The 6,464-nt window shown below is 24.6% G+C and overlaps 1 non-coding gene across 1 annotated transcript; it reads right to left on the bottom strand.

Annotated features, from left to right (window-relative positions):
* Positions 1-3,050: 3,050 nt before the first annotated feature.
* Trnat-agu lies at positions 3,051-3,124 on the bottom strand. Its single transcript has one exon. It is a non-coding gene; the product is annotated as a tRNA-Thr (tRNA).
* Positions 3,125-6,464: the final 3,340 nt, after the last annotated feature.

Below are 6,464 nucleotides of genomic sequence, written 5' to 3' on the forward strand. Positions count from 1 at the left end.
AATTAAATTAAATTAAATTAAATTAAATTAAATTAAATTAAATTAAATTAAATTAAACTAAACTAAACTAAACTAAACTAAACTAAACTAAACTAAACTAAACTAAACTAAACTAAACTAAATAAAATTAAATTAAATTAAATTAAATTAAATTAAATTAAATTAAATTAAATTAAATTAAATTAAATTAAATTAAATTAAATTAAATTAATTTATTTAAATTAAATTAAATTCATTTAAATTAAGTTAAAACTAAATTTATAAAAAACTTGTCATATGTTCGTCGTTGTTTCCAAAACACTTAGAACGGTTTCATAATCGTTAATAATGTAGTTTTTACGCTGAAAAAAGCCTCTTCAATTTTATGAGGTTTTCTCTTTTTACTCATCCTCAATCAATGTCTGGAGTCTTATATTTTTAAAACTTTAATAACGCATAAACTATTTTAAATATGACACAAAAAAAATTGACACGTATCAACTCCAAAACTGGAATGATTATTGTTTCGCTTACAAATCGTTTTAAACTAAGATACTCTGAAAAAGGCACGCAGTGATGCCAAAACGTCGTCGAAGTTTTAATTTTTGTTTTAAAAATAAATGGAATTGAATTGATAGCTCTAATTTGTTTTTATTTTGCCGTGACCGTAAGACAGAAGAAATAATTTTTCTAAAAAAATCATTGAAACGTTTTAAAAATATCTCGGAATTTTTAAAATTACCCTAATCTAGTTCAAATATGTTGTAATCCCATTAAATTCTTGAAATAAATGAAAAAATTGTACCTTTTAAAATACCCTGAACTATTTTTAACACTTAAAAATATTATGCAATCCCTCGAATTTTTCTTAAGTCTTCAACATTTTTTGGAATTATTTAAAACCCTCTAAAATATCTCAAATATTTTGAAATCCTTTGACATTTTGTGAAGCTCTAGAAAATTCTTTAGAATTTTTAAGAATACCCTAAAACCTTCAAAATTGTTTGAAATCCTTTGGAAACATTAAAATCTTTTAAAAAATTCTTGTAATGTTAAAAATTACCCAAAAATATTTTAAATACGTCAAAATCCTATTCAAATTTTAAAACAAATGAAACAATTTTATCTTTCAAAATACCCTAAAATATTGTTGAGACTTCAAAATCTTTTGTAATCCCTTTCATTTTTTTTAACTCTTGAAATTTTTTTAGAATTATTAAAAGTACCCTAAAATATTTCAAATCCGCTGAAAAAACATTAAATTATTGACATAAATTGAAAATGGAATCTGAAAATATCCTAAAATATTTGAAAACCTTTAAAATCTTTTGAAATCCCCTGAAACTTTCTAAAGCTCTTAACAATTCCTTGGAATATTTACAAATAATATAAAGTATTACAAATCAACTTCAAATAATTTAAATCTCTTAAAATTATTAAAATTTTTGAATTTTTTTTTTGATTTTTCAAAACTACCCTGAAATATTTCAAATGTAGTAAAATCCCATCGAATTATTGAAATAATTTGAAAAATGAAATGTGTTAAAATAGCCTAAAATATTTGGAATCGTTTAAAATATTTTGAAAACCTTCGAATTTTTTCAGCACTCAAAAACTTTTTTGAATAATTAGAAATACCCTAAAATATGTTTAATATTCTAAAATTATTTGAAACTTTTCAAAAATCTTGAAAATTCCTTTGAATCTCGGAAATTTAAAAACGACCCTGAAACTTTCAAAATTCTTTGAAATCTCTTTAAGGATTTACACTAGGTACAATCAATCACAAAGTTCGCCAATCTTTAAAATAATTTATAAAATCGAAAAAAAATCTATGATTGATATCTGGAAATGTCAACGGAAGCTTCTAAATGTAGGTTACAAAAAATAATTCAGTTTAAAATTGTTTATTTAACAGTAGTTATAAAGAGTTTTAGTTTTTTCTTTCTCTTTAGGAAAATATTACAATTCTTATTTAACCTTAATGATCAAAACCTGATTTTATTCTTTCAAGGTTTCTCTACAATTCTATTTGGGCTGTGTTAATTAAAATTTAAACTATGATTGTTTAGAACAATAATAATTGCATGATTTCTGAATTAACTTTAAAAATAAAATCAAACCAAATAGAAATTTAGAGAATCCGTCAAAGAATAAAATGAGACCTGGATCATTATGATTAAATAATTGTAACTTTTCCCTAAAGAGAAAGGAAAAACTACAACCTCTAAATAACGATTGTTAAACGAACCATTTTAACCCGTATTATTTTTTTCTGAAGTGTGCTTAGAAGCTTACGGCAACATTTAAAGAAATTAATACCAGAACTATTTTTGGCGATTTTTTCAATTATTTCAATGATAGGCAAACTTTTGAGGTTGATTGTACGTAGTGTACATCCTTAAACCTTGAAAGCATAAAAAAATTTCATGAAATTTTTAAAAACACCCTAAAATATTTTATGTGCATTGAAATACCATTAAAGTATTGAAATAAATTGAAAAACGAGATATTTTAAAATACCCTAAAATATTTTAAATCTTTTGAAATCTCTTGAAATGTTGTAAAGCTCCAGAAAATTCCTTAGAGTCTTATAAAATATTTTCATATCCTTCGAAATTCTTCAAAATTTTTAATGAGCTTGAAAATTTCTTGGAATATTGAAAAATCCGTTAAAACCTTCAAAATTCTTAAAAATCCCTTTAGTTTATTAAAATATTAAAAAAATTAAATGGGATTTTTTAAAATAACCCTAAACATCTGGATGTAAAATCTTTTTAAAAAACTTGCAACTTTTTAAATCTCTTAAAAATGGCATGCAACGTTTTAAACTACCCCGAAATATTTGAATTCCCTCGACATTTTTTAATTGTCTTGAAAATTCTTTGGAATCTTTTAAAACTCCCTAAAATTTTCAAAATCTTTGAAATCCTTTCAGATGGTTACCTTGATGTAAATTTAACGAAGAATATATAATATTTAAAAAACATATTATTAAAAATTATTATCATGTAAGAATATAAAAAATAATATTTTCATGTTATAAAAAAGAAGCCAAAAAATAACATCCAAGGCCCCGGAGGGATTCGAACCCTCGATCTCCTGTTTACTAGACAGGCGCTTTAACCAACTAAGCCACGGCGCCTGTGGCTGGGAGGAGTTTCTTACAACCGTACTAGAATCGAGCGAGTAATCTATAATATACTTCAGCACTCAGTTATGGGTAGTATAGTTCTTATATTTGAGCAAAAAAAATTTAATAGAAAATTATAATTTTTATTAAATATTAATTTTTAAAAATTTGATTGATTATTAGTTTTCAGGTTACAAATTTTTTAAACTATTGAATTAATTTTTTTTTAAATAAATGTTTCTTGATATTATTCTGAATACTGCACAAATTTATTTGAGTATAAAATTTAGTTAGAGTATATTTGCCTACTATACAACAATTTACATCTGTATAAGGTTTTTTACAATATATTACTGATACTACTGTGCAAATTTCAAATGTAGAAGAATTGATATTCATAGACACGATTCCCCAGGATAACCAAAAAACACATTACACACATTATTTCTCTGCCACAAACAACTGGGTACAATAATATTTTTCGTATGAACAAATTATTCGAAAAGTAACAAAAAGAAATAAAATAATAAAAGTCTAATTGAATTACATATACGTCACTGAAAAAATAATTTTTAAAAAACTTTTTTCGGTCGCAAATTTTTCATTAAATAAAAACTTGGTGAGAAAACTTTTTCGACTACATTGGTATTGTTTTCTCATCAATTGTACTTCGTTTCAATAATGTAATGTTTTAAGAATACTGCAAGATTTATCAATAGTTCTTAATAAAAATAAACAAAATTTAAATTTAAAATTAAGGAATTTTCATTTTTTATTATTTCACAACTAATATATTAATTAAAAAATAAATGCTTCCAATTGTAAAACTGTGTAGCTGCAAGATAATACTTTTCACAGATTTAATAAAACTCACTGATGATGGCCACCATTGTGTGCCGAAACTTTTTAAGCAACTTAATATAGTTGAAATTTTAACCGAAAAATATAAAAGACCAATTATGAACTGAGAAGATTAATGTTCAGTCAGGAAGAGACGAATTTTTAACAAACTAGTTATATTTTCAATCAAAAAAGTAAATTAAAAAAATGTAGTTTAACTTAACCCAGAAGGTAAATTTAAAAAAAAAAGATGAAACCTCAAAAAATATTTTAGTTTTAAACCAAACAGTTGCAATTTTAATAAAAAAAGATCAAATTTCTTCCAAAAGAAATGAACTGTCAATCAAAAAATACGAATTTTCAACATATTTGTTATATTTTAAACATAAAAAGATTGTTTAAACAAGAAAATAATAGGCAAGTTATAATTTGAAAGGAAAAAGCTTGAAAGTTATATAAATAAAATTTTACTACGTTTCTCGAGAAAATTTAAAAATATTTTTGAAGGTTTTAAATATTTCAAAAAAGTATCTAGAAAATGTCTAAGATAACTTTTTTTTATTTTCCAAAATTTTACGGACTTTGAAGAAAAAGGCAATTCTGTTCAAGAAATATTTAGGACTTTTTAAGGCTAAGAAAAATGAAAAAATATTTGATAAATTCCGGAAATCTTTCAGTTTTAAAATATATTAAATCTATTCAAAACTTCCACACTTCCTCCGTATCTTTTAAAGTAGCACGAATTATACATTGATTTGTCGAGAAATCTTCCAGATTCGTTTTTTCCTTAAATGTTGAGAAAGTTCTATAATATGAAAAAAATTGGCTCACATTTTTACAGATTCTTTTTTTTATAATTTTGGACTAATTTAGTCTTCTGAAACCTTTTAAACTTTTCAAAACGCTATACAACATTTTTTGCTATAAAACTTAAAAACTCTACTTTTCTTTTTAAATTTGTTGCAATATTTTTTAAGTTTAAAACGATCTTTGTATATTTTTAAAACTTATATTCGAATAATATTATTTTGATTTGTTTGCTTGTTCACAAAATAGTTTAATTAAGATTTCCCCTGTAATCTTAATAAAGAAACTTTATTATCTTACAAACTTCTCGAATCCTTGAAAAGCTTAAAAATTATATTTTAAAATATTCAAAAATCTACATCTTGTTTAAAAATTTCCAAAATATGCTTAAATTTTAAACTATTTTTTTATGCAAAAATTAAAGTTAAATTCTTTTAGTTGAGTTTTTTTCAAGTTTGCAAACTTTACAAAAGATACTACAGTAGACTTAAAAAATAATTGAATTAAATTCTAGATTTCACACTGCTTTCCCCATTCCTCTCTTTTCTCATTTTTTATAGAATTATTTTTATTTTTCCCTGATATCAAGAAAATTCCTCTTTTTCTAGTTTTTTGCTTAATTGATAACTACATTATTAAACCCTAATAAGGAATTGCAACTATTCTTGGATCATTTGATTATTTTTTTGAAAACTCGCTTCATTTCGCAGAAAATCGCCGATCCTCCAATGTATAACGAAATCGGTGTTCAATAGAGTTGCAACAAATTTGAGCCACACAGGTTTATTCGGAGAATCTAGGGGAAAAGCATCATTTAGACACTGTTTTTTCTCATCCTGTTCAACGTGAAGTGTCGTCTACAAACTGCAAGTCAACTGTCAAGATCATTTTGTCGGGCGTTATTTGAGTGAAACAGATGTTAATAAGCAGGTGAGTTATAATAATAATTACCTAACTTTTTATTTCTTCCCATTTACCAGTGACTAAATAGTCTTGAAATAAAAATAGTACATGGCGTGATATAATATCCAAACGTTAGGTTAGTCAAAACCTACTATATGACATTCAAACCACCAAAGCCAGGATGTAAAAACTAAGTCGTGATCGTCTGCATCGAAATTGATACCTGGTCGTTCGAACAAATTTCCACTAGATTTTCTGCGGAAGTTTAAAGGTACCTTAGATATCTAATCTTGCAGTGGCTAGTGTCATACATGAAAGATAAGGTAAATAAAATTGTATAATAAAAACAGAAATTTGTTTTTCGCGATGAGTAGGGATGTAAATTTGCATGAAACTTTAACCTGATGAAAAGTTTCATGAAACATTGGGAGTTTCGTGAAACATTGCAATGTTTCAAATATAGCGGCGGAAACCTTCAAACTGATAAGATAAAAGCCTATTAGGTATTTTCACTTCAATAAATAGCTAACTTCACTTAGTAGATTGCTGAGGAGAAAATAAGGGACCAAGTGTATGGGATTCAGTTCTTTTTTGCCCTATTTTGTTAATATCTTCGTAAAAGGTAATTTTTTCTATATAAGTGTAGTTAAAAAATAGTTTTTATTTTTTAATTACTATTTAATGAAATAATAAAATAATAATAATGATTATTAATTACAAATATATTACAGAAATAAAGTTTTGTTCCATGCATTTGATCCATTTTTCCTCCTCAGCTTTTAACAAAGTGAAGTTAACTGAT

Source organism: Belonocnema kinseyi, chromosome 9, assembly GCF_010883055.1.
Source record: "Belonocnema kinseyi isolate 2016_QV_RU_SX_M_011 chromosome 9, B_treatae_v1, whole genome shotgun sequence".
Taxonomy (NCBI): Eukaryota; Metazoa; Arthropoda; class Insecta; order Hymenoptera; family Cynipidae; genus Belonocnema; species Belonocnema kinseyi.